Here is a 10,531-nt window from a genome sequence, read left to right on the forward strand (position 1 = left end):
GCAACTGTGAAATATTACGATGAGAGTTAGATTACTGTTTTGTGTCTATAGTTGGAACAATGAACAGTGATTAGATGTTCACGTCCGTTGTCTGGCACCGGTGAGAGGAGCATTGGACTCAGTGGTAGTGGTAGCAAGGGGCTCTAGCGGTCAGGGAACCCATGAGTCAAGCAACCCAAACACTGTTTTCCCTGCAGTCTTCTCACAACGGTTCAGGTGAATTGGACTGTCTAGGTTTAACAGGTTTAGGAGGCATAGGAGTACCACCCATCTAGCAAGGGGGTTGAGAGAGACCATCCCTTGGGTGTGGCAGGGTCATCATCCTAGTCTTCCTTTGAACCTATCGTGTGATTGATCTTCTTCCTAATCTAATATAATTATGATGATTGGTTCATGAATGTTATGTATGTAGGCTGTCTGGTATATACATCTGTCTTGCAGGACACTTCTTCCTACAGCCATCATTGCAAGTTATAAGGTACAATTCCTTTTCCACTATGAAGAGTTTCTGCATTTTACAGTTAAATATGATTCTTGGATTAAAGAGTTTCATTCATGATTGTTCCCATTGCTTAGAAACTAGTATATAATAAGTTATTAAGTAATGCAATAATGGTCATCAAGGACACTACTGATTGGGGACATCACATTTAACTTGCATTTTAACTTGCATTGATGCCTTTTAACCTATGTTGGCATGTTTGAATTCTGCATCATGATTTTTACCTCAGTCGCATGAATCCGATGAGTTTTAATCTTACATGCAATGACTTTTCCTTTGCAACTTGTGTGCGGAGACTCACGAGTTAAACTCGTATTTACTTTCCCACCTAAAAAATTTGCGAGTCCTCTAAAACTCAGCAAGTACTCGTAGGATTTTCTATCCATGATTCTAACCATTGAAATCATATAGATATTATGAAAAATGGAGAAATGAGGACATCTTTTAGGGCTTGAGGAGGTGCCTTATTGAGTGTGTTTTTTTCTTATCGGTAATAGTTGTAATTTTATTGATATAATTCAAAATGTACATTATATATATTCAAATCTATTAACAAAATGTCTGATAAAACAGACCTCAACTACCATCACCCCAGCCTATCTGCCCTTGCAGAAGCTACCCATCCATCCATATTGGCATTTGTAGAAAAATTGCCAAGAATACATCATTTGTGCATTGAGGAGACCAAAAATAAACCTAGACTATACAGAGACCAGCAGCATACTATACCCCGAAACCTACAGACATCATTACAACATACATCTTCGATACATAGAGGACCAAAGGAGAAACAAAATTTGGTCCAGAATTCAAAGAGAAACCAGACGAGAGACCAAAATTTTTTTTTGACTGCATAAACAAAAAAGACATCATCAATGTAATGTCCCCTTTTCTAGGTGACATGAGATGAGCAGGGGTTGACCTACCATTCGAGTTCCCGTAGGTCAATGACATGGTTAGGGGACTCATTCTGAGGGTCATGGAGCTTTGCAGGGGCTCTGTGAGCCATTTTGGTCCTTTAGAGGACAGTTCCTATTTTTTAGGGAGAACTGGCAGTTGATTGAATGACCACTTGGGGGACCAAGAAGTAGAGCAGGATCCATTTGGGATCATTCAGTGGTATGAGTGTTAAACAAGAGGGATGCAAGGGGAAAACAAGCCATAGCAACCTTGACTTTTATGACACCAGTCTTGTTACTGAGCATAATCAAGATTTTGATGCTTTGGTGCATGAGGATGATTGTTGTGAGGGGTCATCTCATGCAAACACTCATTGTTTGGGTGTTACTGATGCTTTTGATAATGAAGATACATGTCATAATGAGTCTGATTTTTCAAATCAGACCTTAGAAGATGGGAACAAAACAAAAAATGTGCCTAATGGTGATGGTTCCGAGGAGAGTTTGACGGATGTGTGTGAATCTATCTTGATAGGGGAGGTGTATGTTGAACTTGGCAAAATCAGCAGCCTCTAGCATGTCATTCGAGCCACCCCACGAGGTTCATAACAAAAATGATATAACTTTGCTTCCTCAAGATATGGCAGCCTTTGGTCAAGAAGAGAATAATGATTTGCATTCTAGACTTGAAGGTACACATGGTGCAATCATGGGTTATGATAATGTGAATAATACAATCCATCATAAATCAGATTTTGTGCATTTTGGGACAGCTGATATAGAGCAATCTCAGAGGATGAATGAAGGATGGTTGGCAAGAGCCAAGCAAGCCAAGTTGATAGTTCATCAGGCCAAGCTTCAACTTCAGCACATTCATGATACTCATCACCATATTGGTAAGGAGGAACACGAGCTATCTAATTCTGATTTTTCAGCTGATATTGGTTATTTTTTTCATGGTGGTGATGGAATTGATATTGAGGCTCATAGTGGACCAGCCACTAATGAGTTATCCTTTATTGGCATAGAAGGTGTTCCCAATGCACCTTTCATTTTGTCACCTCTTTCATATGATAAGGCAGCGTTGTACTTATTGATTGGTGACTCAGTTTTCTTAGATTTGACAGTCGGCTATGAAGATCAGCATGTAAGGGACTTCATTTGTTACATGGCTCAACAAAACATTTACTTAGCAACCTTTAATGAAGGCACATTAATTTGTGGAAAAATAGGTAAAGTTACAACAACTGTTTGGAGGTCTTGGAAAAGTATTCAACACACTTTACTTGTTGGAAATTGGCTCATTGATGGATTCATATCAGCATTGATGGTTGGTAGTACTTGTGGCTTCAATTGGAGTGAAGTTCTTAGCTGGTTAGATGATGTTCAGGTTCACAGCAGCAGTATAATGAGTATTGACATGATGGATGGATATGACAGTGGAAAGATTTGCGATCCTGGTATTGACATGTGTGGTGTATTTCTTCAGTGGATCCATGATGAGTTGTTTCACTTTGGGTATAAAAATGTTTATATCAGAGTAGTGCAGCGGTTGGGTGAAGCAACGTTTATCAGATTGATATGGGATCTAGTGAATTGGTTTTTAGCGTGCAGGTGCAGATTGCTTGAGGCCAAGCAATCTTCAGGAAGGGAAGATTGTAATGTCCCCTTTTCTAGGTGACATGAGATGAGCAAGGGTTGACCTACCATTCGAGTTCCCGTAGGTCAATGACATGGTTAGGGGACTCATTCTGAGGGTCATGGAGCTTTGCAGGGGCTCTGTGAGCCATTTTTGTCCTTCAGACGACAGTTCCTATTTTTTAGGGAGAACTGGCAGTTGACTGAATGACCACCTGGGGGACCAATGAGTAGAGAAGGATCCATTTGGGATCTTTCAATCAACAAACCCGTTCTGCCTTGAACTAGGGCATCACTACACGGCCCTGCACCCGCACTACCACTACCACCTTCACCCGAAGCACCACTAGCAAACCCACCCACCGCCTTTTGAGTTTGCACTCGACGCTTTCCCGACACCTTTCGTTTGCCTTTTCCTCGAATTTCCACCTTCGCAGGGTCATCCTTTGCAGAGACATTAGCTGAGTCACCTCGCACCTCCACCACCTTTTCCCTCGAAAACAATTTGACAAAATCCCATGCAATGGTTGCCTCTGCACGTCGTTCATCTCTGTTCAGACCGAAAGGCCACCGAATGTAAGGGACCAACTCCCACAGTTCATGAATTCCATTCCATCAATATCCAAGCCTTCGCCGACATCAAAACCCGCTCTCGGCATTGCCATTTGCAGCAACTCCATCAATCCTCCCAACCAATCATCCTCCACACAACGTTGCATTACCTCCACCAACATCCTTCCTCTCACCCAGCTCCAGACCCCATGCCAAAACCATGGTCACCACATCAACATTGGTTCTGTACCTATGCATGGTTCTGAGAAAACAATCCCCTGGCAACATTTTAATAATTTGGATGAAAGCATCCTCACCATACTTGAAAATGCATCTCAGACGCTTTTCTGAGATATCCCCGACAAAAGCCAACTATTGGCGAGAGGTATACAAAGTGAATGTAGCCTCCATACCTGTCGCCTTCTCACTTCGCCAACATATGATGCAGCCAAAAATGGGCCCAGAGCCCTATAAATAATTAAAATTTGTCCCATCCATACATACTGCCATCATCTCAAATGAGTGGAATTAATCATACCTTTGTACTCCCCCATCCACATTGGCCTCCTCAAGATTTCAGAGATCTTCCAAATGTGTTTCACGCACTTCAAAAAATGATGTAGCCCACTTGGACAGCATATCCGCCACCTCATTTCCAGCCCTTCTCACATGTGTAATTTTAAAATTATTAAAGGAATTCAAATCATTTTTAATCTTTGAGATATATTTGTTTAAATGCCATGAATTGGATTCACCTTTAATGATGGCATTGATGATTACTTGGGAATCCCCTTCCAAATGCAAATTTTGTACGCCAAAATTCCGACTCCACTGCACTGCCAACAAAGCTGCTCGCATCTCCGCCTCATTGTTCGTTCCATTTTCAAGCCTTTGAGCTCCCAGCATCAAAATGTTTCCCTGCCAATCCCGGATCAGCACCCCTGCTCCCAATGTACCCAAGTTGCCTTTCGAGGCACCATCAAAATTGACCTTGTACCATCCTTCCTGGGGCACTTCCCATTTCACATTACAATCCACAGAGTCCATTGGATTAACCCGAACAAGCCCATTAACGGGCCATGCCTTATTGAGTCTTTTAGAAGACTTATTATTCATCATTTGGTTTTGCAAGTTACAATGACAATTGAGATTTCAAAGGAGAAATTTTTGGAATTGATAGATGAGGGACAAGCGTCTATCAAAAGATCCAATATCAAAATTGCTAAGTTTTGGTCTATAATGTCCCCATTTTTATGCCATACTATTCTACAAGCATTGGCCAATTTTTGACGTTTTCCGTAAGTTTGTAGTGAGCTAGGAGAATTCCAATGCTTTTGGAGAGCCTAGTTTTGGATTTTCTTGGCATTTGATGATGGTTTGGAGTTCAGTTGGCTTTCAGGTTTGCAGAGATGCTCTTTGTAGCATTTTGGGTATTCTAGGTTGTTATTCACAATTCTTGAAGGACAATTCTATTTTCAGTAAGTGCCTATTTTGGCACATGACATCCTTCAGCATTATTTATGTCTCGACATGATTGGTTTCAGTTATCGCTGCCTTGGCAAGGCTTTCCGCAATTTGGTTGGAATTATTTAAATATTTGCACTAAAGTTATAAAGTAATGTTTTAATATTCACTTTAGTGTTTTAATATTATAAAGTGATGTCCCAAATTGGATGCCTAGGTAAATGGAAAATGGGGACTTAAAGTTGTTTTAAAATGTTAGGGGCCTTTCTGAGAAAATAATTTAAAATTTTAAATTTCCCTATTTCCCTCCAATTCTATATAAAGGGGTTTTGGCTCTATTTTTCATTGATTCAGTGTTGCACGCATACCGAGATGTTGCTGGAGTAAACAGAAGTTCTCCCAAGGTTGATTGAGGATGAAACCCATTTTTAATATTCACTAGTTTTGATGGTGAAAGATCTATCCTAGCTGATTTGGTGTTTTCACACAGAAGCACACTGATTTTCATGAACTAGAATTTGGAGTTCGAGTTTCAAGGAGAAATGAAAATATTTAAAATATTTTCATGGATAATTGCGGGGTTTGATTCTTGATAATTTGGAGAGTTTTTTGGTGGGTTTTGAGTGTGTTTGCAGAGCATCCATCAGCCTGGTCGTACAGTTGCCTAGGACAGGCCATACTGCATGTTTTGTTGATAATTTTCCAGTGTTGAGAGCAAACTCAAAATCCCTTTTGGGTCATCCTTTCTATGACTGGGCTATCAGGTTGAATATGATTTTGATGTAAATCATTGCTGACTGATTCCATTTGGAAGGGCCGACCCCTAGAGTTGGTCGCTCATGTGCTAGGGGACTGACATTTTGTTCATGGTCTCTTGGTCTTTTGGATGGTTATTAACCAAGAAGAAGGGTGTTTAGACACTTGCTGCTGTTTGCAGAGCATTTGAAAGGTTTTTGGGACAGTTTGGTGCTTTGGTAATGATTTCGTAAAATCACCCTTGTTTCTCCAGTGATCAGCACTGCAGGTTAGACTGAAATTGATTTCCAGAACTCTGTGTGTCCCTTTGCTTTGGAGCTGTTCGTGGGAATCTAGGCTTTAGGAAGGAATACATACATACATACATACATACATACATTCATGCATGCATGCATACACATACATACATACATACATATGTACATACATGTATACATCCATAGATGCATACATGCATACATACATACATACATACATACATACGTACATACATGTATACATCCATAGATGCATACATGCATACATACATACATGCATACATGCACACACACACACACACATACATACATATATACATGCATAACATGCACGCACATACATGCATGCAGACATACATACATGCATACATACATGCGTGCATTCCATACATGCATACATACATACATACATGTACTAAACATATCTATGAATCTTGTACTATATTTAACAACTTAAGATTTTCATTTTAACCTATAAATAAGTGTCCTAGGCACAAGACATTCTTAATGATAGTTGAAGTTGAGCTTATGTTGAAAAGGTGGTTGTACTTGGTCTAAGTTTCATGTGTTCTTGTGTAAAGTTTTATTGAGTGATTTGGAGCAAACAACCGTATCAAGCTTTGTATTAGCTATAGTTTTAAAAATTGGCGAGTACTCACTTGACTAGTGAGTACTCCCCAAAAAAACTCATTGGCAAGTAATCACAAGAAAAATATTCTAACAAGATTTGTGTAAAACTTGTAGCAGTTATTTGTCAAATAATTGCCAAAATTTGAAAAAAAGTTACTCATGTAAAAACTTGTCCACCGTTCAATATGAAAGGAGGCAAAGATTTTCCAGTTGCTACATATAGATTTATTGCATGATTTGAAGATATTTTAGTTTTTGCAAACAAATTTATGGCATTATTTGGATTCCAATTGCTACGAATGTATATAGGCATGGCCTAAGAGCTTTTCCATTTTTTAATTTTCCAATTTCATAGACTTCACCTTCAACTTTGAGCTTCCAAGTTCTCGCTTTCACCTTAACTCGTAGTATTTAGTGCTTACTGCTAGTTCGCTTCACCAATTTTTTCCTTAATGTATATTGATGCATGTTCACAATAAGAATCCATAGATAAATAAAACAAAGATTTATCACTCCTAAATTTCAGATATAGTAAGGTTATGGTATTGTAGAAAACAAAATGATAAAATTGTGAAAATGACATGCACCATGAGGGTTTGTGTGGCTCTGCCCCCAAACCCCTATGAGGGGCATTGCCCCTCAACCCTGCTAAGGGCTTAGCCTCCAAACCACCACCAGCCTAGCACTATCACCCTGCCATCCCTAAATCTAGGCCCTTGCTCCCCTCATCCCAAGAACCTTGAGATTTGTCCCTAAGACCTATACCCCGCATCCCCTTGTCCCAAGACTCCATAAAACATAGATTCATATTCATGATGAGAAGAAATACATAGATGATGATTTTTTTTCTTGTTATTTGTCCTTTGCTAGGCTTTATTTCCATTTATGTACGGTTTTGAAAAAAATATGGCATTTGCAAGTAGGAGACTTGGCAAGTCTAAAGGTTTGTTTTTTGGTCAATGATATGTATTGAACTCTAATATTGGGTTATATGAAGTAAATCAATAATTTGTATTTTCGAAGAATAGTTTTTAAAATTGTGTATTTTTATATGTTCAAAAAAAAAATTGTGTCATCAAGTTTTTCCATGAGTTTTCATTGAGTTCCAATTTTTTAAAATTTTTGGTTTAGCCAAGTTATTGCCAAGTCCAAGCTTTTAAATCATGGTATTAGCATTTCTACATCTAAGTAAATAACCTTGTGTGCTTTTCTTAAATCTTGCACTATTGTTTCATTTTTAGAGTTTCTGTGTAAATTCATTCTTGTGTATTTGGATCTACTGGCCTTTGTTTTCAACTAACTAGTAAGCATTCCTGTTTAAGTTTACTTTGTTTAGTTACAAGCTTTATTCATTGAAAACCTCATCTGTGAGATAAGAACCTTTCAAGCCTTGTGCTCAACCTCCAAGATTCAAAAAGATAGATAAAGTTTATTTTTTGTCTTAGTTTTCATGCAAAACCACAGCAATGATCTTGTAAAGCATGCATAACTATTAATCTTGTTCATAGAGTTAGGTTTAGGAGTAGAGTTTAGATTTTAGTGAACTTTACTAATTTGAAGAGAGGGTATCCTGTGTACTTTACAAGAGACAAATTAAACACTAACACCTAGCATGTCAAAGGCACACTCTTCAAGGCATAAAGCTACTTTTAAACTTTTTTAAGTATGTATTTGAAAAACTTTCAGAATTTTTTATATTTTTTAATATGAGTGATTAACCTTTTTTTGATGAACCCACTTTTCTTTTTAATGTTTTTGTTTTAAATTTGGTATATAAGGCAAACTGACATGCCAAGCATGCTAAATGGGCAGTTTTGACTAATTTCGCTTGTAAAATATGACTTGAGGCATTTTGTCGTGTTTGGAGGACCAATTTGGAAATTTCAGACACTTTATCTTTAAAAAGTCATTAAAGCAATTTTGACGCATCTGGAGGAACATTTTAGAATTTTTGGCACTTTCAATTTAAAGTCATCTAAGCCATTTTGATGTGTTTGGAGAACCATTTTGGCATTTTTGAAACATTGCCAAAAGTTCCATTTCGTGCACTTGTTTTGTTAATATGACCTTTCTCTCTTTTATTTTTTACTTTGCTCTTTTGCTTGGCTTGATGCAACAACAGAGCATTTTTGACACTTTGAGCTTGGTCAACTCTTTTCAAAATTCAATTGCACTAGCGGACTCAGAATGAAAAATCCATTTCACTCAGATTTTCATTCAAATCAAACCAACTTGATTTTATAGCATATTGATCCTCCTAGACGAGAATTTTGGCATTTACTTATTGTTTGGATTATTAAGCCCAGAACTCCTGATTTCACTTGTTCTCAATCTGTACCTGCATGACAATTATATAACAGAGGGATTTCATTACATTTATTTCGCAAGCACATTCAGATCATAAAAACAAGACCAACAACATCCCAAACCACCAAAACAGGATTAAGAAGTACTGGCAACTAGAGTGAATGGGGCCAAGATAGTATTAGGCTAATAAGAAGTGACTGTTGGTATAAAGTCTGACAATTATGAGTATCTCTTACTCAGCAACTACATTTTCTTTATTTACATTTCTTATATTAATAAAATGCCATTGCATTCATTTTTTCTAAATATCAATGCAAAGAATGAAAATTATGAGGATAAAAAGAAAAGGCTGAGAATGGAAGGACGTAGAAGAATTGTACTTTTGATGAATAACTGAATGTTGATTGACCAAATTCTTTTGTTTGATATTTCAGGAGCTGCAGTTTAGTCGATACCAGTTCATGGATATACAACAAACAATATACTCATCAGAAGGCTCCTTATCCTACCAGCAGCTTTAAAGTTTTTGATGGGAGTTGAAAATTTGAAACTAATAATTGCTGCATGGTAATGTTTATGATATTAAAGGAAAATTGATAGATGGGAAGTACATGGAAGGAAAAATTCGCTTGTAGAGAAGGAAATGCTATAAAACATTTTGATTTTCATTGTTTTCCAATCTAGTTGTGATGATTTAGGAGGAAAACCAGATTTCTGAAGACTTCTAAAAAATAAGGTATAGCATCAAAATCTTGTATAGTATTTTTTCTTGTGTGGATTTTGAATGTTTATTTCCTACTGCATTTTATAGTTTATTTTGGTATATACCATGAACTGAAGACCTTTTAAGGGCTGATACATTTTGATATGGGGCTGTAAGAGATGTAAAAAACTTCTCATACAAAGAAATTATTGTGTCCAATACAACCATAGATCAAACAATAATTCTAAACTAAAATGCTGAATACATTTGATATTTCAGAAAAGAACAGTTATGTATTGGTATGTGTCTAGATATATAAACGAGAACAAGAGGGAGACTACCTGCCGAAACTGTAAAAAGAAATCTGGGTGCTAGGATAAAGGCCAAACATCATGTTGACTACTTGAGAATTGGGCATCCAGACAAATTACCTCAGTTAGTTTAGTGTATGCATATTTGAATGCTCAAGTGGATTGGGCAATCTAGATGGAAGAATAAATTGCAACAAATATGTACAAGGTCATGCATGCATTTAATTGCTAGGTTGTATTGGTTCTCCAATCTGACATCAATAACCTCTAAGAAGTGGTGAGTTTCTATGTTTGAGTCAGCTGAGAGGATGGCCAACAAATGAGGGAAAACACATTTCTCTCCTGCTCTTTAGGCTCTGCAAAACTTAGGGGGTGGCCCTATTAACACACTGGACTCCATGTAGATTCAAATTGACATGTCACAATATACAACACACAACAATTTCATACAATTATGGCAAGGATTTAAACGATTCTCTGTGCTACCAGAAATGTTCCTTTTACCATTAATG

General features: G+C 37.6%; 1 protein-coding gene across 9 annotated transcripts in view; it reads left to right on the forward strand.

Moving 5' to 3' along the window:
* Positions 1-9,863, forward strand: part of LOC131065756 (polyadenylate-binding protein-interacting protein 4) — a 193,343-nt gene extending 183,480 nt beyond the window's left edge. For all 9 annotated transcript variants that reach the window (XM_058000391.1, XM_058000393.1, XM_058000392.1 and 6 more), the window contains exon 15: positions 9,440-9,863. The gene's annotated coding sequence lies outside the window, so the exon portion shown is untranslated. The remainder of the gene's footprint in view (positions 1-9,439) is intronic.
* The last annotated feature ends 668 nt before the right edge of the window (positions 9,864-10,531 follow it).

The sequence above is a fragment of the Cryptomeria japonica genome, chromosome 7 (assembly GCF_030272615.1).
Source record: "Cryptomeria japonica chromosome 7, Sugi_1.0, whole genome shotgun sequence".
In the NCBI taxonomy this organism is placed as follows: Eukaryota; Viridiplantae; Streptophyta; class Pinopsida; order Cupressales; family Cupressaceae; genus Cryptomeria; species Cryptomeria japonica.